This window comes from Delphinapterus leucas, chromosome 7, assembly GCF_059928025.1.
Source record: "Delphinapterus leucas isolate spDelLeu-1000000601 "Yukka" chromosome 7, BTC_Dleu_Yukka2, whole genome shotgun sequence".
NCBI lineage: Eukaryota > Metazoa > Chordata > Mammalia > Artiodactyla > Monodontidae > Delphinapterus > Delphinapterus leucas.
Genome location: NC_143135.1, coordinates 106,672,671 through 106,696,105, shown reverse-complemented (window position 1 = coordinate 106,696,105; position 23,435 = coordinate 106,672,671). Strand labels below are relative to the sequence as shown.

The window sequence follows — 23,435 nt, the reverse complement described above, 5'->3', positions numbered from 1 at the left end:
CAATGAACCCTTCACTTCTCTTGTCACCCGCTAGCAATATTCTTGTCTTTGGGGACAAGTACCTGGTCTTTGTGCTCTACCCCAGAGTCTAGCATAATGCATGGCTCATAGGAGGAACTCAATGAATATCTGAATAGCGAATGCTTGAAGGAAGGACAAGTTTATGTTATAAGTGTTTCTTTCTTCACCCGGGGCCTGGGCCAAAGGTGGGGCAGGAGATACTGTGTGTCAGAGGGGGGCAGGGATGCTAACGACCCTGTCTCAGCTCACCTTCTGTGGTGCTGCCGGTGGGCTGCCTGCTCTTCTGAGTGCTACGGGCCGCCCTGGCCTCCATTTCCAGTGTCATCGGCTACCACCAGTAGAGCTAAGCTTCCTCTCAATCTATGCAGGATTTTTACTGTGAAAAATGCACTTGTCATCTCTATTAGCCTGAGTTGTCCAAAGAAACAGAACTAATAGGGGAGAGAGACAGATACACAGATATACTATTTTATATTGAATAGTAATTGTCTCACACAATTACGGAGGCCAGACCCGTGATCTGCTGTCTACAAGCTGGAGAAACAGAAAAGCCAGTTGTGTAATTCTGTCCTAGTCTGAAGGTAAGAGAACTGGAAGCTCCAGTGTCTGAGGTCAGAGAAGACGGGCATGCCAGTTCAAGCACAGAGAGCAAATTTGCCCTTCCTCTGCCTTTTGGTTCTATTCAGGCCTCCAACAGATTGGCCGCTGCCCGCCTGCGTTGGTGAAAGAGATCTTCTGTACTCAGTCTATTGATTCTCATGTCAATGTCTTCTGGAAACACCCTCACAGACACACCCAGAAATCATGTTTTCCCAGCTTCCTGGGCATCCCTTACTCCAGACGAGGTGACACATAAAATTAACCATCACAAGTCCACCCCTTGTTAACTTGGTACCAATACACAGCTCCTTAAAACATACTTAATCTCCAAATAAAGACAATAATAAGGTCCTAATTCCACCTAGTCTGATACAACTAACCTGCCCTAATCCCTTCCCCAGAAGAGGAGGTAGAGTCCTTGAGTGATGTTTACTCTTCTCCTGACATCCTGTAACTTAAATACTGTGACATAAAATTAACAACACAAATACTGACATAAAGTCAATACATGTTACATTATGTGATAAGAGAATGAGAGAAGAGAGACAACAGAAACAGTCGCTTAATGTATGTACATAGACACACACAAACACATTCATAATAAAATAGAGGGAACTATTTGAAATACTCATGACAATTAGAGTCCTCATTTCTGTAACTGGTCACAAGCTTGTGGCTAGTATTTACAGCTATTTTCTTCCACTAACTACCCTGCATTCTCTTTGCCTTTAGCAAGCACCTCAGCTAGTCGTGGTTCTTTCCCTGGTGGTGTGACCCGAACCTTCATCCCTGAAGGGCCTGGGCCATTCGTCCTCCTGCCTGGATGGGGTTGTTATATTTCCCATCGGCCTCGGTCACAGGCATGGTGAAGCCCTAAGGAGTCCCAGCCAACATTATCGCTCTCTCCTTTGCCTGTTGATTTAGAGGCCAGAGGAGGCCAGAGGAGGCCAGAGGAGGCCAGAGGAGCCCAGAGCGGCCAGGCGGGCCTCTTAACTTCCAGTTCCACGGAATCATTGCTGTCTCCTTATGGAAGCTTCCCTCCCCCTGGAACTAAGGTCTCTAGACCAGAAGAGTAGAAGGTCAGGAGAACAGGAAGCAAAACTTCTACTAGTGGGTCCCTAGGGGCACCCCCTTCCCTTTCCGCCCTCGATTCCTGGCCCTGTGAGCCCTGGCTCTGGAAAAACAGCCCCTGGAGCTGCAGCAGAGGGCTGAACATGCATTCACTGCCCGCCCACAGGGAGGAGAGGGGCTGTAGACGGGTCGGTGTATGACCACAGCAATGAGGGCGGAACCTAGTAACTCTTCAGAAGCCATTCTAAAACCAAGTAGGGGACACGGGAAAGTCTGTGCTGATTCACTTAGCTGGGCAGCTCTTCTTTATGTCTGTTTCCCATTTTTCATCTGGACAACAAACAGCAACAAGCTCAGGGAGAGGAAAGCCACACTGCAATCAGAAACGTGGCACAAGCCTGCTCCCCTGACGGACGCCTCTCCCGCTAACAAGCACAGACATAAGCTAGCATTTTACATAAATATGCTCTCAATTGCACTTTCAGTTGCCTCTTGCCCTGAGCTCCTCTGGGCCCAGATCTGTAATTCCCAAACCCACCCGCATAAGGTCCCTACTCATACCTCCCCCTGGGTGATTCAATTGGTCTGGGCGGTCATCAACATCCTTTTTCTTCTTCTCTCCATTTTTTTTTTTTTTTTTTAATTTTAGAAAGTGCCTCATGAGATTCAGAGGCTGACAACAGACATGGATGGTCTCATGCACAGTTATGGTATCTCATGTTTTGGGATTATCTGAACCTACTACTCTTCGTATTTCCAAACATCTCCTGTGTGAGAGGCCTTCCTGGTGCTTGATTCCACCTTATCCTGTCTTATTTTAACCATTACCGTTTCCTCCTGGCCTGTTGTAAATCTTACCTCCACTGGGTGATCTGGTTTTATTTCAATAATCCAAAAGCCATACTCTCAGATTTCCAAACCGAAACAAAGCCTGGCACACTCTTTTCCCTTTATTTGTAAACATATAAACCTGAAACTTTTACGAAGATGTAAACATTAACCTCATTTTACTTCCAACCTTAACACATGGAGGAGAACACATGTTTCTTGGGAAAAGGACCATCTGGGAAACCTGGGACCAGCCCACTCTTACTTGTGTGCACAAACTTCTGTCCTCAGTCAGATGCCCTAAAGTTCTACACGTGTAGCTGCTCAACAAGAGAGGGGGTCTCGGGCTTCCCTGGTGGCGCAGTGGTTGAGAGTCCGCCTGCCGACGCAGGGGGCACGGGTTCGTGCCCCGGTCCGGGAAGATCCCACGTGCCGCGGAACGGCTGGGCCCGTGAGCCACGGCCGCTGAGCCTGCGCGTCCGGAGCCTGTGCTCCACAAAGGGAGAGGCCACGGCAGTGAGAGGCCCGCGTACCGCAAAAAAAAAAAAAAAAGAGAGACGGGGTCTCTCCAGACCAGGAACGAAGGATAACACGGTATAGACCACATTCTCTCTCTGCATCCCTGCCTCAGAAACCACCCCTCCAGGGCATCCTCCATTCTGATGCCAAAGGTCCTTCTAAAACATAAGTCCTGTCGTTTTCTTGCCTAAAACCTTCCTAAAATTCACCATCCCTTCCAAGATGAAATCTGGACTTGGTGGGCTGGCAGAGAGCTGGTCCTCTCCCTCCTCTGGGCCGTGGGCATCCCTCACAGCCTGTGCTTTCCATCCAGCCGCTGGATGGAGTGACCCGTTCGGAGGTCTCTCAAGCCCTTCCCTCTGAGTGTGGTTCCTTCAGCCTGGGGCACTAGCCCTCGTCTTTCACTTGATAAGAAAATCCACCCTGTAGGACTTCTGGGAAGATGGCGGAAGAGTAAGACGGGGAGATCACCTTCCTCCCCACAGATACACCAGAAATACATCTACACGTGGAACAACTCCTACACAACACCTACTGAACGCTGGCAGAAGACCTCAGACCTCCCAAAAGGCAAGAAACCCCCCGCATACCTGGGTAGGGCAAAAGAAAAAAGAAACAACAGAGACAAAAGAATAGGGACGGGACCCGCACCAGTGGGAGGGAGCTGTGAAGGAGGAAAGTTTCCACACAGTAGGAAGCCCCTTCGCGGGCAGAGACTGCGGGAGGCGGAGGCGGGGGAGCTTCGGGGCCGCGGAGGAGAGCACAGCAACGGGGCGCACAGAGGATCAAGGCCGACCAGCACTCACCAGCCCGAGAGGCTTGTCTGCTCACCCGCCGGGGCGGGCGGGGCTGGGAGCTGAGGCTCGGGTTTCGGTCGGAGCGCAGGGAGAGGACTGGGGTTGGCGGCGTGAACACAGCCTGCAGGGGTTAGTGCACCACGGCTGGCCGGGAGGGAGTCCAGGGAAAAGTCAGGAGCTGCTGAAGAGACAGGAGACTTTTTCTTACCTCTTTGTTTCCTGGTGCGCGAGGAGAGGGGATTCAGAGCGCTGCTTAAAGGAGCTCCAGGGACGGGCGCGAGGCGCGGCTGAAAGCGCGGACCCCAGAGACGGGCATGAGACGCTAAGGCTGCTGCTGCCGCCACCAAGAAGCCTGTGTGCGAGCACAGGTCACTCTCCACACGCCCCTCCCGGGGAGCCTGTGCAGCCCGCCACTGCCAGGGTCCCGGGATCCAGGGACAACTTCCGCAGGAGAACGCACGGCGTGCCTCAGGCTCGTGCAACGTCACGCCGGCCTCTGCCGCAACGTCACGCCGCCTCTGACGCCGCAGGCCCGCCCCGCACTCCGTGCCCCTCCCTCCCCCCCCCCCGCCCCCGGCCTGAGTGAGCCAGAACCCGCGAATCAGCGGCTCCTTTAACCCCGTCCTGTCTGAGCAAAGAACAGACGCCCTCCTGCGACCTACACGCAGAGGCGGGGCCAAATCCAAAGCTCAACCCCGGCAGCTCTGCGAACAAAGAAGAGAAAGGGAAATCTCTCCCAGCAGCCTCAGGAGCAGCGGATTAAAGCTACACAATCAACTTGATGCACCTGCACCTGTGGAATACCTGAATAGATAACGGATCATCCCAAATTGAGGAGGTGGACTTTGAAAGCAAGATTTATGATTTTTTCCCCTTTTCTTTTTGTGAGTGTGTATGTGTATGCTTCTGTGTGAGGTTTTGTCTGTATAGCTTTGCTTCCACCATTTGTCCCAGGGTTCTATCCATCCGTGTTTTTGTTTTTTTCCTCTTAATAATTATTTTTTTACTTTAATAACTTTATTATATTTTATCTTACTTTACTTTATCTTCTTTCTTTCTTTTTTTCCTTCCTTCCCTCCTTCCTTCCCTCCTTCACTCCTTCTTCCATCCCTCCCCCCTTTCTTTCTTTCTTTCTTTCTTTCTACTTCTACTAATTCTTTCTTTCTACTTTTTCTCCCTTTTATTCTGAGCCGTGTGGATGAAAGGCTCTTGGTGCTGCAGCCAGGAGTCAGTGCTGTGCCTCTGAGGTGGGAGAGCCAACTTCAGGACACTGGTCCACAAGAGACCTCCCAGCTACACATAATATCAAACGGCAAAAATCTCCCAGAGATCTCCATCTCAACACCAGCACCCAGCTTCACTCAACGACCAGCAAGCTACAGTGCTGGACATCCTATGCCAAACAACTAGCAAGACAGGAACACAACCCCACCCATTAGCAGAGAGGCTGCCTAAAATCATAATAAGTCCACAGACACCCAAAAACACACCACCAGACGTGGACCTGCCCACCAGAAAGACAAGATCCAGCCTCATCCACCAGAACACAGGCACTAGTCCCCTCCACCAGGAAGCCTACACAAACCACTGAACCAACCTTAGCCACTGGGGACAGACACCAAAAACAACAGGAAGTATGAACCTGCAGCCTGCAAAAAGGAGACCCCAAACACAGTAAGATAAGGAAAATGAGAAGACAGAAAAACACACAGCAGATGAAGGAGCAAGATAAAAACCCACCAGACCTAACAAATGAAGAGGAAACAGGCAGTCTACCTGAAAAAGAATTCAGAATAATGACAGTAAAGATGATCCAAAATCTTGGAAATAGAATAGACAAAATGCAAGAAACATTTAACAAGGATCTAGGAGAACTAAAGATGAAACAAACAATGATGAACAACACAATAAATGAAATGAAAAATACTCTAGATGGCATCAATAGCAGAATAACTGAGGCAGAAGAATGGATAAGTGACCTGGAAGATAAAAATAGTGGAAATAACTACTGCAGAGCAGAATAAAGAAAACAGAATGAAAAGAACTGAGGACAGTCTCAGAGACCTCTGGGACAACATTAAACGCACCAACATCCGAATTATAGGGGTTCCAGAACAAGAAGAGAAAAAAAAGGGACTGAGAAAGTATTTGAAGAGATTATAGTCGAAAACTTCCCTAATATGGGAAAGGAAATAGTTAATCAAGTCCAGGAAGCACAGAGAGTCCTATACAGGATAAATCCAAGGAGAAATACGCCAAGACACATATTAATCAAACTGTCAAAAATTAAATACAAAGAAAACATATTAAAAGCAGCAAGGGAAAAACAACAAATAACACACAAAGGAATCCCCATAAGGTTAACAGCTGATCTTTCAGCAGAAACTCTGCAAGCCAGAAGGGACTGGCAGGACATATTGAAAGTGATGAAGGAGAAAAACCTGCAACCAAGATTACTCTACCCAGCAAAGATCTCATTCAGATTTGACGGAGAAATTAAAACCTTTACAGACAAGCAAAAGCTGAGAGAGTTCAGCACCACCAAACCAGCTCTACAACAACTGCTAAAGGAACTTCTATAGGCAAGAAACACAAGAGAAGGAAAAGACATACAATAACGAAACCAAAACAATTAATAAAACGGGAATAGGAACATACATATCGATAATTACCTTAAATGTAAATGGACTAAATGCTCCCACCAAGAGACATAGATTAGCTGAATGGATACAAAAACAAGACCCATATATTTGCTGTCTACAAGAGACCCACTTCAGACCTAGAGACACATACAGACTGAAAGTAAGGGGATGGAAAAAGATATTTCATGCAGATGGAAACCAAAAGAAAGCTGGAGTAGCAATTCTCATATCAGACAAAATAGACTTTAAAATAAAGACTATTAGAAGAGACAAAGAAGGACACTACATAATGATCAAGGGATCAATCCAAGAAGAAGATATAACAATTGTAAATATTTATGCACCCAACATAGGAGCACCTCAATACATAAGGCAAATACTAACAGCCATAAAAGGGGAAATCGACAGTAACACATTCATAGTAGGGGACTTTAACACCCCACTTTCCCCAATGGACAGATCATCCAAAATGAAAATAAATAAGGAAACCCAAGCTTTAAATGATACATTAAACAAGATGGACTTAATTGATATTTATAGGACATTCAATCCAAAAACAACAGAATACACATTTTTCTCTAGTGCTCATGGAACATTCTCCAGGATAGATCATACCTTGGGTCACAAATCAAGCCTTGGTAAATTTGAGAAAACTGAAATTGTATCAAGTATCTTTTCCGACCACAACGCTATGAGACTAGATATCAATTACAGGAAAAGATCTGTAAAAAATACAAACACATGGAGGCTAAACAATACACTACTTAATAACGAAATAATCACTGAAGAAATCAAAAAGGAAATCAAAAAATACCTAGAAACAAATGACAATGGAGACACAACGACCCAAAATCTATGGGATGCAGCAAAAGCAGTTCTAAGAGGGAAGTTTATAGCAATACAATCCTACCTCAAGAAACAGGAAACATCTCGAATAAACAACCTAACCTTGCACCTAAAGCAATTAGAGAAAGAAGAAGAAAAAAAACCCCAAAGTTAGCAGAAGGAAAGAAATCATAAAAATCAGATCAGAAATAAATCAAAAAGAAATGAAGGAAACGATAGCAAAGATCAATAAAACTAAAAGCTGGTTCCTTAAGAAGATAAACAAAATTGATAAACCATTAGCCAGACTCATCAAGAAAAAAAGGGAGAAGACGCAAATCAATAGAATGAGAAATGAAAAAGGAGAAGTAACAACTGACACTGCAGAAATACAAAAGATCATGAGAGATTACTACAAGCAACTCTATGCCAATAAAATGGACAACCTGGAAGAAATGGACAAATTCTTAGAAAGGCACAACCTGCCAAGACTGAATCAGGAAGAAATAGAAAATATGAACAGACCAATCACAAGCACTGAAATTGAAACTGTGATTAAAAATCTTCCAACAAACAAAAGCCCAGGACCAGATGGCTTCACAGGCGAATTCTATCAAACATTTAGAGAAGACCTAACACCTATCCTTCTCAAACTCTTCCAAAATATAGCAGAGGGAGGAACACTCCCAAACTCATTCTACGAGGCCACCATCACCCTGATACCAAAACCAGACAAGGATGTCACAAAGAAAGAAAACTACAGGCCAATATCACTGATGAACATAGATGCAAAAATCCACAACAAAATACTAGCAAACAGAATCCAACAGCACATTAAACGGATCATACACCATGATCAAGTGGGGTTTATTTCAGGAATGCAAGGATTCTTCAATATACGCAAATCAATCAACGTGATACAGCATATTAACAAATTGAAAGAGAAAAACCATATGATCATCTCAATAGATGCAGAAAAAGCTTTCGACAAAATTCAACACCCATTTATGATAAAAACCCTGCAGAAAGTAGGCATAGAGGGTACTTTCCTCAACATAATAAAGGCCATATATGACAGACCCACAGCCAACATCGTCCTCAATGGTGAAAAACTGAAAGCATTTCCACTAAGATCAGGAACAAGACAAGGTTGCCCACTCTCACCACTCTTATTCAACATAGTTTTGGAAGTTTTACCCACAGCAATCAGAGAAGAAAAGGAAATAAAAGGAATCCAAATCAGAAAAGAAGAAGTAAAGCTGTCACTGTCTGCAGATGACATGATACTATACATAGAGAATCCTAAAGATGCTACCAGAAAACTACTAGAGCTAATCAATGAATTTGGTAAAGTAGCAGGATACAAAATTAATGCACAGAAATCTCTTGCATTCCTATACACTAATGATGAAAAATCTGAAAGTGAAATCAAGAAAACACTCCCATTTACCATTGCAACAAAAAGAATAAAATATCTAGGAATAAACCTACCTAAGGAGACAAAAGACCTGTATGCAGAAAATTATAAGACACTGATGAAAGAAATTAAAGATGATACAAATAGATGGAGAGATATACAATGTTCTTGGATTGGAAGAATCAACATTGTGAAAATGACTCTACTACCCAAAGCAATCTACAGATTCAATGCAATCCCTATCAAACTACCTATGGCATTTTTCACAGAACTAGAACAAAAAATTTCACAATTTGTATGGAAACACAAAAGACCCCGAATAGCCAAAGCAATGTTGAGAACAAAAAACGGAGCTGGAGGAATCAGGCTCCCAGACTTCAGACTATACTACAAAGCTACAGTAATCAAGACAGTATGGTACTGGCACAAAAACAGAAAGATGGATCAATGGAACAGGATAGAAAGCCCAGAGATAAACCCACGCACATATGGTCACCTTATCTTTGATAAAGGAGGCAGGAATGTACAGTGGAGAAAGGACAGCCTCTTCAATAAGTGGTGCTGGGAAAACTGGACAGGTACATGTAAAAGTATGAGATTAGATCACTCCCTAATACCATACGCGAAAATAAGCTCAGAATGGATTAAAGACCTAAATGTAAGGCCAGAAACTATCAAACTCTTAGAGGAACACATAGGCAGGACACTCTATGACATAAATCACAGCAAGGTCCTTTTTGACCCACCTACTAGAGAAATGGAAATAAAAACAAAAATAAACAAATGGGACCTAATGAAACTTCAAAGCTTTTGCACAGCAAAGGAAACCATAAACAAGACCAAAAGACAACCCTCAGAATGGCAGAAAATATTTGTAAATGAAGCAACCGACAAAGGATTAATCTCCAAAATTTATAAGCAGCTCATGCAGCTTAATAACAAAAAAACAAACAACCGAATCCAAAAATGGGCAGAAGACCTTTATAGACATTTCTCCAAAGAAGATATAAAGGCTGCCAACAAACACATGAAAGGATGCTCAACATCACTAATCATTAGAGAAATGCAAATCAAAACTACAATGAGATATCATCTCACAGCTGTCAGAATGGCCATCATCAAGAAATCTAGAAACAAATGCTGGAGAGGGTGTGGAGAAAAGGGAACCCTCTTGCACTGTTGGTGGGAATGTAAATTGATACAGCCACTGTGGAGAACAGTATGGAGGTTCCTTAAAAAAACTGCGAATAGAACTACCATATGACCCAGCAATCCCACTACTGGGCATACACCCTGAGAAAACCAGAATTCAAAAAGAGTCATGTACCAAAATGTTCATTGCAGCTCTATTTACAATAGCCCGGAGATGGTAACAACCTAAGTGTCCATCATCGGATGAATGGACAAAGAAGATGTGGCACATATATACAATGGAATATTACCCAGCCATAAAAAGAAACCTAATTGAGCTATTTGTAATGAGGTGGATAGACCTAGAGTCTGTCATACAGAATGAAGTAAGTCAGAAAGAGAGAGACAAATACCGTATGCTAACACATATATATGGAATTTAAGGAAAAAAAAATGTCATGAAGAACCTAGGGGTAAAACAGGAATAAAGACACAGACCTACTAGAGAATGGACTTGAGGATATGGGGAGGGGGAAGGGTAAGCTGTGACAAAGCGAGAGAGAGGCATGGACATATATACACTACCAAACGTAAGGTAGATAGCTAGTGGGAAGCAGCCACATAGCACAGGGAGATCAGCTCGGTGCTTTGTGAACGCCTGGAGGGGTGGGATTGGGAGGGTGGGAGGGAGGGAGACGCAAGCGGGAAGAGATATGGGAACATATGTATATATATATAACTGATTCATTTTGTTGTGAAGCAGAAACTAACACACCACTGTAAAGCAATTATACTCCAATAAAGATGTTAAAAAAAAAAAAAAAGAGATAGAAAATCCACCCTGTAAAGTCAGCTTAATGTCACCTGGTCTGAGAATAGGGTGACCACAGCATTTTGATAGAAATAACAGAAAAGTTCACGCTCTCACGCAAGCAAGGGAACAGAATAAACCCTGGAATCGGAGGCAGAGGAGGGAAGATTTTCATTTACTGTCAGACCCTAGTTTTCATTCATTTATTTATTCAATAGACATTGATTGAGTGCCTACCACATGCCAGACCCTGTTCTAGGCACTTGTATGTAACAGTGAACAAAGCAGCCACGTCCCTGCCTTCCCCCACTGGAGCATGTGTCCTCGTGGAGGGAAACAGACCACGACTCTAAACATGTGAATATATGTTATGCCAACAGGTGAGCTCTGCTACGGAGAAAAGCGAAGGAGAAAGGTGCTAGAGAGTGAGCAGGTGGGTGGGATCTCTGCCTTATACAGGTGGTCAGAGAGGCCTCTCCCTAAGGTGACCTTGGGGCAGAGGCCTGCAGAATGGGGGGCTGCTCCCAGGGACGCCCGGCACGGGCTCCAGCAGGGGAGGGGGCACAACCCTGAGGTGGAAGCCCCTTTGTCGTATTCCGAGAACAAGCAGAGGAAGAGGTGGGGTAAGAAGAGGGAGGAGAGACGCCAGGTGGTATAGGACCTGTCAGGCCACAGTAAGGACTTCGGGTTCTACTCTGAGGGAGATGGCGAAGGACTGGGAGGTCCGCTCAGAGGGATGAGGAAACCTGTAAAGGACCAGTCCTGCTGAGTGTGAAGAGCAGAGCGTGGGGAGTGAGTAGAAAACAGAGAGGGGATGGGAGCTTGGGACAGGGCAGTAGAACTGCGTGTGGGGAGAAGTGGTGGGATTCTGGATAAACTTCAAATTTCAGCAACTCTAATAGGAAGTGCTCAAGCCGGAAGAGGAGTAGGGGAGAAGGAAGAGTCCAGATCGATGCTGAGGTTTGCAACAGGAGCTACTAGAAGAATGAGTTGCCATTGACCGGATGGGAAGCCCACAGAAGGGAGAAGTTTGGGGTCAGGGTCGGGGGCCATCGGCAAAGACAGCTAGAATTCAAGAGCTTGATTTTGTACCTTTGGAGTTTGAGGCACCGGTGAGACAAATAGTAGTGATCAAGTCCAAGGAGTAGGCCCCCCAGCTAACAAGAGAACGCTTAGCAACTTTATCTTCAATTCTAATCCCAGGTCCCCAAACCACATCTCAGGGCGCAGTGCTGGGCCACATCACCAACCTCCTTCCACTGGAATCACATGTGGCTCCCCCAACCCCTGAAACCTGATGGCAGTTATTTTCAACATCATAAAGTAGAGTCGGGCTTCCCTGGTGGCGCAGTGGTTGAGAATCCACCTGCCGATGCAGGGGACACGGGTTCGTGCCCTGGTCTGGGAAGATCCCACATGCCGCGGAGCAACTGGGCCCGTGAGCCACAATTACTGAGCCTGTGCGTCTGGAGCCTGTGCTCCGCAGAGAACAAGAGAGGATGCGATAGTGACAGGCCCGCGCACCGCGATGAAGAGTGGCCCCCGCTTGCCAAAACTAGAGAAAGCCCTCGCACAGAAACGAAGACCCAACACAGCCATAAATAAATAAATAAAATTAAAAAAAAAAAAAAAAGTAGAGTCTCTGTTTAGGCATTTGGATTATTCCGTCACCTGCTGTAGGTACCCCAAGGATAAGGAGCTGATGTTGTCCAAACATCTACATGACAAGGGTGGCTGTCCAAAGAGAGTCTTTAAAGAAGAAATAAACAGCCTGCCTGCAAGATGACTCTTTCTTCAGCTCTCACACTGGCCAAACCTGAACTTCTGACACATTTGGAATACCAACCTTTTCTGACTTTCAGCCACCAGGGATTCACAGGGTTGAAGGCCAGTGTATTCGTTTCCTGCGGCTGCTGTAACAAGGTACCACAAACTCGGCAGTTTAAAACAACAGAAATGTGTTCTCCCACAGTTCTGGAGACCAGGAAGTCCAAAATCAGTTTCACTGTGTTGAAATCAAGGCACCTGCAGGGCTGCACCGCCTCTGGATGCTCTAGGGGAGAATCTGTTCCTTGCCTCTTCCAGCGTCTGGCGGCTGCTCCCTGGCTCATGGCCACATCACTCCAGTTGCCAAGGAGAGCAACTCTGAGTCTCTCTCTGCTCCATCTTCACATGGCTTTCTCCTCTGTGTGTCTGTATCAAATCTCCAGCCTCCCTCTTATGAGGATACATGTGATTACATTTAGTGCCCACCTGGTTAATCCAGGTTAATCTCTCCATGTCAGATCTTAACTTAATCACATCTGCAAAGACGTCATCATGTAAGGTAACACTCACAGTTCCAAAAATTAGGATCTGATATTTTGGGTGGTCATTATTTAGCCTAGCACAGCCAGTCTCAACACACAGTAAGTCCATTAGCTTAATGATTGGAAAAAGAAGCTTTATGGGTCCGTTCATGATCCAACAAGTAGCCTGGGAGCCCCTATTAAGTTATAGGCCCTGGGGATAAAATGCAAAAGCAGACAGGCTCCTTGGAAAACAGACACAATCAGCTAATCACAAAACAAATGCGGAATTACAACTGTGGTGAGAAATACAGAGAGCTGCATGATTCCAAGTCCTGGGGGAGGCCGGGGTGGAGGTTAGCATAAGGCAGGAGGTCTGAGGAAGCTCCCTTAGGACGTGGCATTCAAGTTACTGTTTGCAGGATAAATGGGGTTAACTGAGTGGAAAGAGGAAAGGCTGCAAGGCAGAAGGCAGAGAATGGAGAAAGGCCACTTCTGGTCATTTCCACGACCAGAAAGAACAAGTAAAGTAAAATGCAATGAGAGCAGTGAGGCAGGAGCGTGGGGTGAACAGGGACTGGAGAGGAGGCGTCCCAGGAGGTGCAGCCCTCGGTCAAGTCCTTGAGGTTCCATCAAATCCAGGCTTGAAAAGAGCACTTTGGCTGCGAGTGGAGAAAGTGTGGGTGATGGAGAGCAGAGTGGGTGTGGGCAGACTAGCTGTTTTATTTTCATTTTAACAGCTGAGAGCTAAACTGTCAGACCATCATTTTCAGAAGACTTGTATCTGTTTGGCCTTCCCAGACACCCAAGCCAGCTCCCCAGGTTGCAGGAGCATCTCTCTCTTAGTCCCAGGATGCTCGTGAACAGCTCTGTCCCAGCAGTTCCCCCTTTAAACCCCAATTGCTGCCTCAGCCCCATTTTATATCCTGATCACAGAGATCAGTCTCAGTCATCTTTGTATCTATTCCAACTCGTATTTCAGTACTCAACACGCGCTAGTCTATGTGTGAGTGAAAGGGGAAAAGGAAAATCAAATTTTCTGATCCCTCAGCTCAAGGTTGCGAGAAAGGTCGTGGCTAGCTTGGGTGCCTAGAGTGAGGGGCAGCGTGAGCACAAGTCCCCCTTCTGAAGTGCAGGCACGATAGCAGTCTAAGACCTCCATAAACCAGACCCCCGGAATTATAAGAGCAAAGGGGGTGATGGCAAGAGAGCAGGGGAACATCAGCAGGTCAGAGGTCAGAAAACCAGGCACACAGAGTGCAAAGGAAGGGACCAGGATGGGAAAGGGGGATGCAACCCAGACAGCCTCCTGGGAATGGAGACCCAAATCCGCAACAGGACACGTACACATTCTTGGTACAGAGGACCAGGACTGTTTAAAGTAGCCCACGTAAGACAAAGGGAAGGAAGAGCCTGGAAAAGGGAAGGAAGAGGCTGGAAACCTTTATGCTGATAAACAATTACACAAATGAAGGACGTTACTTTCTAGCGATGTTCGGCTTCCTTCTATTTGGTACCTTCCTCCAAATTAGATTGGGTGATACATCAAAACATTTCTATAACGTGTGTCTAATCTGAAATAGATTAAAGAAGTAGGTCATTTTTCCAGGTACTTATGTCAAGATTCAGACCGGAATCCGGGACTCCTAAGTCCTGAAATTTACTGCTTTCTGCTAAGCTGTTCCATCCCCAAAGGAGCCAACACTGGGTTCAATTAACCACAGCAGAAAGCACTATTTGCCAAGTGAAAATCCTCTATTTTGAATTCTTAATCCCCCCACCAGCTGACTTTACCACAAAGACATGAATGTATAATTGAGACATAAAGAGAACATGCCACCAAATTGAACTGCCCTAATTTTAAATCAATAATTTTTTTTCTCAAATAACATGAAATGAGGATCTCTCAAAAGAAAAAACATCTTGTTCCAACATCTCCAGGAGGCGTTCTCCACTGAGCCAAACTCCAGCAAAAGCCAATTAGATTTCTTACCAACATCAGACACTAAATTATCACAGACAACGCTCAACAGGAATATAAATCTTAAGATATACTCCAAGGGGTGACACCGTCTACCCTAAGTTGGCCTGGAGACATCTGAAACACCAGGTCTCCTCTACCCAACGGCTCTTGGGTACCAGTGAGAGGTGGCTGCCAGCAGTGGGCGGGTCTGGAGGACCCGAGGGGCCGCAGACTCCTTCCTGCGGTTCTCATTTACCTTTGGCAGCATCCTCAACCTCTCTGGCACAATCATCACTATGACAGAGCTAAGCACCCCAGTGCCAATGGCTCTGTTTGCTAGTGTACCAAGAAAGGCACCTTAACTACACCGAGGGAATATCATCATTAGTGCCCTGCCCTAGGACCTCGTATCATCCTCACTCTTCCTCCTCCATGTCAGACGTTTCCAGACTTTCCAGCTTTGTGCACGCCAGTGCTAGGACGCTTCTCTCCAGATCCCCTGGAAAATCCTGCTCACCTCTGAAGACCCTGGAGAAACACAAGCTTGTAGTTTTGCCTGATCTTGCAGATGAAATCAGTTCTTCCCTTTCTGTGTATTCATGGCATTTCTACGTATAAACATCCTAATTCCTAACACCTGTTATCCTGTAAGAGGGTTATTAACAAATAATACAGCAGTCTCCTCTGCTAGACAGGGCGGGGACTCTGAACGCATGTGGGTCCCCAGGGCCTGGCTTCCAAATACTGTTAAATGGAATTGAAAGATGACAGCTGACAATCCTCATGTGACAACAGATGGACTAAGGGACCTGGTCACCAACGTCTCCCCACGCCGTAAGAAGCTAGACGTTTCAATTTGGCAAGAAGAAGAGGGAGGGTTTAGACGTTTTTGAGTCGTTTGCAAAAGTCACGACCTTCAAATCAGTGATGCTGTCCTTGATATCACTTTATACACACCCTTATAGGGATGACACCCAGAGTCTTTAGGAATATAGTCATGAGCCAGATCCAATGGATCACGAAACCATGAGGACACCTCGTACAATCCTTCATTCAAAGTATCTGCTTCAAGTTCAGTTTGAGTAAAAGCCATCGGGAGCCTGTGACACGGGAATAGGAACCTACAGGAATGCATTAGGAAGGGCTGCTTACTCAGCATCTCATGTTTGCCCTTGCCCCAGTAGAAAATGACAACACATCTTATTTGGAGGCTACAGGGCTACATATGATCCAGGAGGAATCAGAGCTACTTTCCTCAACCCTCTGGTGTTGGAATCTGAGGCAGCACAGACTCCCTGGAGAAAACCACCTAAGGGACAAGAATTCTGTGGTTGCTTAAAGACCTCCCCCCTTGGGAGCCCTAACTGCTTACCTGGAGGGATGCTGCCTGACTCCCATAAGGCTTGCTGTGAAGCAGTAGGGTCACCCGGGCTTCCTGCTTCCCTAGAGCTCTGAGTGGTGTGAAGGATAGGACAGGGGACCTGTTATTACCTACTGTGCTGACCAGGAAGCACCAGCAGGCAGGTGCCGAGTTTTCCCAACTGCCTAGGAAACAGAAAGATCCTCCCCAGCAACACCAGAGGGCACAGAAAATGCCATTATTAAGCCTGTATAAATTTTACTATAGCTATTTTCTCAGATTTCTTTAGTATAATAGACTCTACCCTACTTGGCTTAACAGATGGATGACGTTCCGGGGGTTTACTGAAATTGAGTAAACTCACTAAGAATTTTGGCCTCTCCATGGCCCATAACTGCATCAAAAAATTTAAAAACTCAGCAGGTAAAACTGAGTTGCCTCATTTGCATGCTGTCGAAATTCTGTAAATCAATTTCAGGTAAAATGCCCTACTTCCTTGTCATTCTCCAGGGTGCTTTGAGGAACACTTCAATTTTGTGGTGGAATTTAATTTCCTGACTTTGTGAAAGTTCTGCCGAATTCAGAGGTACAGTCTTACGACCAGGCCCAATGTGCATTTTGATTTATATCTTGAACGGGGGAAGGAAGAGGTTAGATGGTTTGGAGAGCAGTTTGGGATGGCAAATGTGACCTACTGTCACACAAGGCCACTGGCAGCTGAAGAATGCAGATGTGCTCAAAATGTGACTTCTGTGGACTTAGGGCTGGACGGTGATGCTTCCTCTACTATGGACTCAGCGAGATGTAGCCCAAATGGAAATTAGATGGTGCAAAGGTCTCTTCAGCTCCACGGGAGCCTCGCAGGGCCAGGGGGCAGGCTGCTTTCAGCGGGGGATGTGGCTGTCTGAGAGACAGAAGTCTTTGCTTTCAGTGTAAGGATTAGAGCACATTATTCCCTTTGATCTGTTGTTTTTCAAATTCCCTTTTGTTCAGGTTCTGGGTGGGGAGGGTCTATGGGGCGTAGGTATCTAGAAATTAAAAGTTATTGTTCCTGTTCTCTTAATCATAATAATGAGTTTGGCTTGACAAGGTCAATTAATTATTCAGGATTAGAAAGCAACATGATTCTACATATCAGGCGGGTATGAGGGGAGGGTTCTGAGCAGGGAGACAATACCAGGTAAATGCAGGGCTGGTACCACCAAAGCTCTGTTGTTTGCAAGTCACCTGCTGGTGCTGGCTATTCCCCGGCCTGGTCCCTTTCTCTGCGGGATCCCACCAGCCCAGGAAATGGACGGCCACATCCTGGCTTCCTCCTCTCATCCCTGTCTTATTCCATAGACATTAGCGGGGGACCCCCTTCACGTGAGCTTCAGAGCTGTTTGACTCCAAAAGGCAGGTAATTAACTATCAAACCATAGCAGGGATTTTTAGATTAATTCTGCCCAGGGAGAAATAGGAAAATTCATTTCGACTAAACAAAAGGGAGGGGGTAATTAGATGCTCCAATGACAAAAGAGAGACCTAAATAGAGTCTAGAAAACTGATACAGGGCCCAAAGCTTTTATTAGTGTTATTTTTACACCAGTACCCCCATCTTTATAAGCACTGCATTCTACCTTCCTCTGTCACGCAGGTAGGTCTCTAAGTGAGACTGAAGCCCAGCAGGTATAGCAGCAGACCTGCCAGGTCAGGCTCTGCATGCTGGTAAGGAGAGCATTCCCTGAAGTCCCTGAAGACCACCAGGGCAGTTTTCCTGCACTGCCACATAAGGGCTTTTACAAATACAGTTAGGGCTTTGGGGATGTCTTCCATACTGTCCTGAATTTGGCAGACAATTCAGTCCCACAAAGCATTTTTATTCACTCAGCTTTCCAGGATGGGGCCTCTTCCAAGAAACAATGGAGACGGGGTAGAGCTTTTCCATATGCAGAGAAGCCTGGCTTGGCAGCAGGATCAAGAAGGGGAAAGGATTAAAATACATACGCAGCTGAACTGGAGAAGCAGCCTCTTATTAATTACACTCATAAAGCAGGGCACCCTGAGGTCACAGAGATGGAAAGCGCTAGACCCAAATTTTCATAAATCGGAGATGGAGCGCCCTCACTCTGGTCTAAAAGATCACGTTCTGGCTGCCTAAGTGGGCATGCAAACCCCTGGGTGGTATTTCTTACTTTTCACAAACACATTTTGAATGGAGAATTCAAGGCATCAGAAAATCACGAAGTCCAAGTATCTGAACACCTCCCCACTTCCCCGCCCCCTGCTGCTACCTGCGGCTTCATCACAGGGCACTTTAGATGCGATAAGCGTCACCCTCCCCAGCTCCAAGGCCAGAGTCTCGATGTCCTGGTGGATGTACCTCCTGCATCTGCCCACTTATCCAGTCCCCAGTTTCTGCCTCTGCTCCTTGGGACACAGCTTCGGACTCCGGATGTCCTACTCTGTGTAGCTATCAGAGGAACTCCAGGCCTCCATCTTTTTCAACAAGTCTCTCCTGTTTTTCTCTTTTTAAAGATTTTTGATGTGGACCATTTTTAAAGTCTTTATTGAATTTGTTACAATATTGCTTCTGTTTTATGTTTCGGTTTTTTGGCCCCGAGGCATGTGGGATCTTAGCTCCTCCAACCAGGAATGGAACCCACACCCCCTGCATTGGAAGGCGAAGGCTTAACCACTGAACCACCAGGGAAGTCCCACTTCTCTCTTTTTAAAGCACCACCATCTTTTCTAATTTCCATCTTCTCTCCAAAATCCCATCCCCCTTTCCACCCCACAGCCAGCCTTCGAAGTCAATGATGCCCATTCCTGTTTCAGCACCTGCTGCCCAGCAGAGAGTTCAAGGCCTCTGGGGATATTCTATCTGCACTGCCCAACACAGGAGCCAGCAGTCCCCAGCGGCTGCTGTAGCACCTGAAATGTGGCTGGTGTGACTGAAGGAGTAAATTGCAAATTGTATTTGGTGTTGGCTAGTTTACATTTAATTTTAAATAGCCACTGTGCTGAGTAGCTGCCTAGCTCAGATGTCCCGTCCCTCACTTCCCTCCCACACTGGCTCCAGGACCGCTCTCCTCCTGAGGCCGCCCCTTGCTCCTGACCTGCCTCTGACACTCGCCCCACATGACCGCCCGGGCTCTGTCTGCAGCCCTGAGCCCGGATGGTGTGAATCAGAAGCGCCATCAGCCTTGTCCTGCAGGCTGGTCTTACAGCCCTGGCCACGCAGCCTGAGTCCTCCGGGGTTTCACACTCTCCCCTCCTCTGGCTGGTGCGCTCCACGGCTCGACTTCAGAGCCGCTTCTCCACCCCTATGCCTTCCACCTTGGGGCTTCTCTCTGGAGCCTAGGCCTGCCTGACCACCGTCCCCACTCCAGCCACTTCACCAGTCCTGCCGAGACCTTTGGAAACCACCCGCCCCCAACAGCACGGGAAAGATTTGGGAGAATTTAGGTAGCCCCAGAGCGATCTTCCTAAAAAAAGATACAGGGAAAATACAACGCAACAGCAACAGGTAGTGAGAAGAGAAGAGATGGACCCACTAACAAAAAAGGAACCAAGCATCCCCTATTTCCCTTTTCCTTTACTATGAGGACACGATGTGCTATCAACAGATTTTTAAAATATCCTAGGGAGCCAAGCACAAATCTAGAACTTGCCACCAGTGAAAGGCTTGCCTTGAGGGTTGCAATGGCTGAAGATGCACTAAGAGCTAAGCTCCAGAACACCCAGGCCAAGGAAGGCCCAGCCCTGAGGCCCAAGCTTGAGCCAGAGGACGGGCCAGTGCCCAGGAGCCCACGGGAAATGTGGCTGCCGTGTAAGCGGACCAGCCTGCTCTCTGTGTAGGTCATTCTGAACTCTATTAAAATGTCTGATCAAACACCAGGGTGGTGAGAGGACCCAAGGGTTTGGAGGCACTCGGTGCTCCGGAAGGATTTAGACAACAGCTACACTCCCAGAACCTAAATTCCTGGGGAGGACTTGGGCAAATGGCATACAAGTCCACCTTCCCCCCACGAATGGCAACTAATACTTCAGGGGCAGCATTTCGTTCATGTGCTGAGAGCTTGGCCAGGGTACTGGGAAGCAGAGTTGTTTCTCAGTGGCGATTTATGTGTGAATGAATGAAGGCGAGGGTGGGGCAGGCACAGAGGGCTGAGGGGCTGGTACTTAGGCAGGTGCACGGGTGGCACCAGGTCTCAGCAGGAGTTAAACACACAGCACCGCAAGCAGAGAAGACCCAGTACAAAGAACAAGCGGGGCAGTAGGGGTATTTGCTAGAAAGGGGGAAAATATAATCTCAGACTTGAGTAAGCTCACTTAATTCTGTGAAAATAATATTACTTTCCTTCTGTGTGCGTTTATTTCTGTATGAAGCTGACTACATGTACACAAATACACACACTCGTGGGTGGAAATATGAGTTTAGTTATTTTCTGCTGCTGCTATCATGTGTGTGTCTGTCTGTGAGTATGCGTTTAATGACGGTAATACCATTTTGAAAAGTTAAGACGTCTTCCATTCCAACACCGTGCTGCAAAGGGCTGAACAGGGATGTCTACAGAATCCATCAGTCCAATTCTGCTGGGAATTAGGGTTTACGTTCACTACAAAAAATGATTCCAAGATAAATACATTTCTTTCTTTCTTTTTTTTTTAAGTCCTGGATGGTGATGTATCCTCTTTCCAATACAGAAACAGGGGAGCCTGGCTCTGTTTAGTTTGTCTGATTGCTTTTAAGAGGAGGGACAGGTTGGCTCCGAGAAACCATGGTCCTCTGTTCATTAAAGTGTCAATAATGCCCGGTCCAGGCATATCGACAGCAGATTAGCTCAGGCTGAGTCTGTGGACAAGACCAGAATCTTTTTTAACCCAGCTTGTTTCCAGATCAATACACCCATCAGCATTTGAAAATTAGCCCAAGATGAGATTCTGATACTTGAGGTGGTATGTCATGCTCAGAGGCCACCTTGCCAAGCCACAGGTGTAAACGCCTAGCTGGGGATTAGACACTTTCCATCCCCATGGATACGAGTGAGGATTGATGTAGACCCCATCCTCCACGCCCTGCCCCTCCCACCTCCCCCCCCCCCCACTCTCAACCTTCCCTCTTTGAGCCTGTGTAAGTCCTTGGGGCTATAACCCAGCCACTTGCCTCAAGGGGCATTTATTAAATGTGTACTTTGTTCGAGGCACTTTCCGGGTGCTCAGGGCAGGAGTGTATGGGTGTGAGCGAGGAAGGGGAGGGGACCTTAAGGAAAAACAATGACGCAAACATGATCCTTGTTTTCAAGGAGGCTTCGGAGTTTTTCACGACTCCTTCCATTTTCCAGTTCCATAAAGGTCCTGCTTCCTAAGGCAAGCGTCTGTGATGATGTAGAGTTCCTAAGGTCTGTCTGTCAGTGTCAGCCACTCTCAGCAGTAAGTGTGTGCACTGGGGGGAGGGAATGGGGTGGGGGGGCATGGGGCGTGGCTGCAAACGTACCCCCTGGTGCTACCGACTGGGTCACTGGGGCATCCATCAAACTCCCTCACAGAACAGTGTGACTCTCAATCTTTTTCTGGCCAATAATAAAACTTTCGCCCACCAACGCCATCTCCTGCAACAATACCTACTCTGCTGTTTGTGATACATTCTGATACTGTCTATGCAATTCCATTTCCTTTTAAAAATGCTGTTTGTATCCAGCAGTTTGAAGATTTTCATATATAGAACCAACAGAGGAAACAACCACCATCATTTCCTTTTAGAAAGAAAGAGGGAAAAATAACATAAAATAAAAACAACTTGGTGTGACCAAGCTGGCCTCATCCCTCAGCCGCCGGAGCCTGTTTGGGTCTCCCTCCAGCCTGTCCTCTTCCCACCACTGCCCACCGACCTCGCCCTTCCCAGTCGGGACCCTGACCCAAGCTGCTCTCTGTCCTGCCTTCTCCCAGCTCCCTTCCCTTCTCTCCCTTCCCTGCTCCTTGTTGCTCTCACCTACCATCCACAGCTCTCCCCTTCCCTCTGGGCTGCTGGAAAGGAGGGGAGAGGAGGCTGGAGGAGCCTCTGGACCTGGAGCTTACTGCTGTGGACTTGCCATTCAGGGGGATGAAGAGAGCTGGGAGTGAGAGCTGGAGAAAAGACCAGCAGAGGATCTGGCTCCATCGCTCGGGGGCTTCCCCTCTGAGGTAAAGGAGCAAGGATGTGGTGCACAGTTAAATACGGTTTTTTGTTTGTTTGTTTGTTTTGTTTTTTTAACATCTTTATTGGAGTATAATTGCTTTACAATGGTGTGTTAGTTTCTGCTTTATAACAAAGTGAATCAGCTATACATATACATATATCCCCATATCTCCTCCCTCTTGCGTCTCCCTCCCACCCTCCCTATCCCACCCCTCTAGGTGGTCACAAAGCACCGAGCTGATCTCCCTGTGCGATGCGGCTGCTTCCCACTAGCTATCTATTTTACATTTGGTAGTGTATGTATGTCCATGCCACTCCCTCACTTCATCCCAGCTTACCCTTCCCCCTCCCCGTGTCCTCAAGTCCATGCTCTAGTAGGTCTGCATCTTTATTCCCGTCTTGCCCCTACGTTCTTCTGATCATTTTTTTTCTTTTTCTATTTTTTTTTAGATTCCATATATATGTGTTTTTAAAAAGATTAAAAAAATAGCAGCTGTATTTTTTAAAAACTAGCTAACACTTAACCAGCACTTCTGTGTGCCAGGCCCCCTCCTGAGTGTTTACACATCAGTACATGGAAAATGTAATCCCTTCCACCGACCCTCGCAACGTTGACTCCATTTTACAAAAAGAAACTTTGAGTCACAGTTGGAAACCTGGGGTCCCACAGCCAGAAAGTGGCCAAGTCTGATTCTGAGCACTTGCTCCCTGTCTGGGAATCCGTCTGCATGGCTGCGTGTTGTCTGAATGCCCAGCACCTGCTCTGCTTATGGGGAAGCAGAGAAGGGCCTGGGAAGCATGGAGACAGCGGAAGCAAGAGATGCAAAAACACAGACCTCAAAAGCTGGGGGTGGGTGTGAGAGGCTCAGAGGAAGGGGAGGGGAATGGGGTGCAACGAAAACACAGAGGATATCAGACACAGGCATTAAAGGCGAGATGTGGCATCAGAAACCCAGGGCTGGGTGGTGAGAGAAGCCAACAAGCTGGAAACCACAGAGGTGG

At 46.6% G+C, this 23,435-nt stretch overlaps 1 protein-coding gene across 3 annotated transcripts in view; it reads right to left on the bottom strand.

The window, feature by feature from the left end:
• Positions 1–23,435, bottom strand: part of NTM (neurotrimin) — a 397,081-nt gene that overhangs the window by 162,223 nt on the left and 211,423 nt on the right. The window lies entirely within an intron of this gene.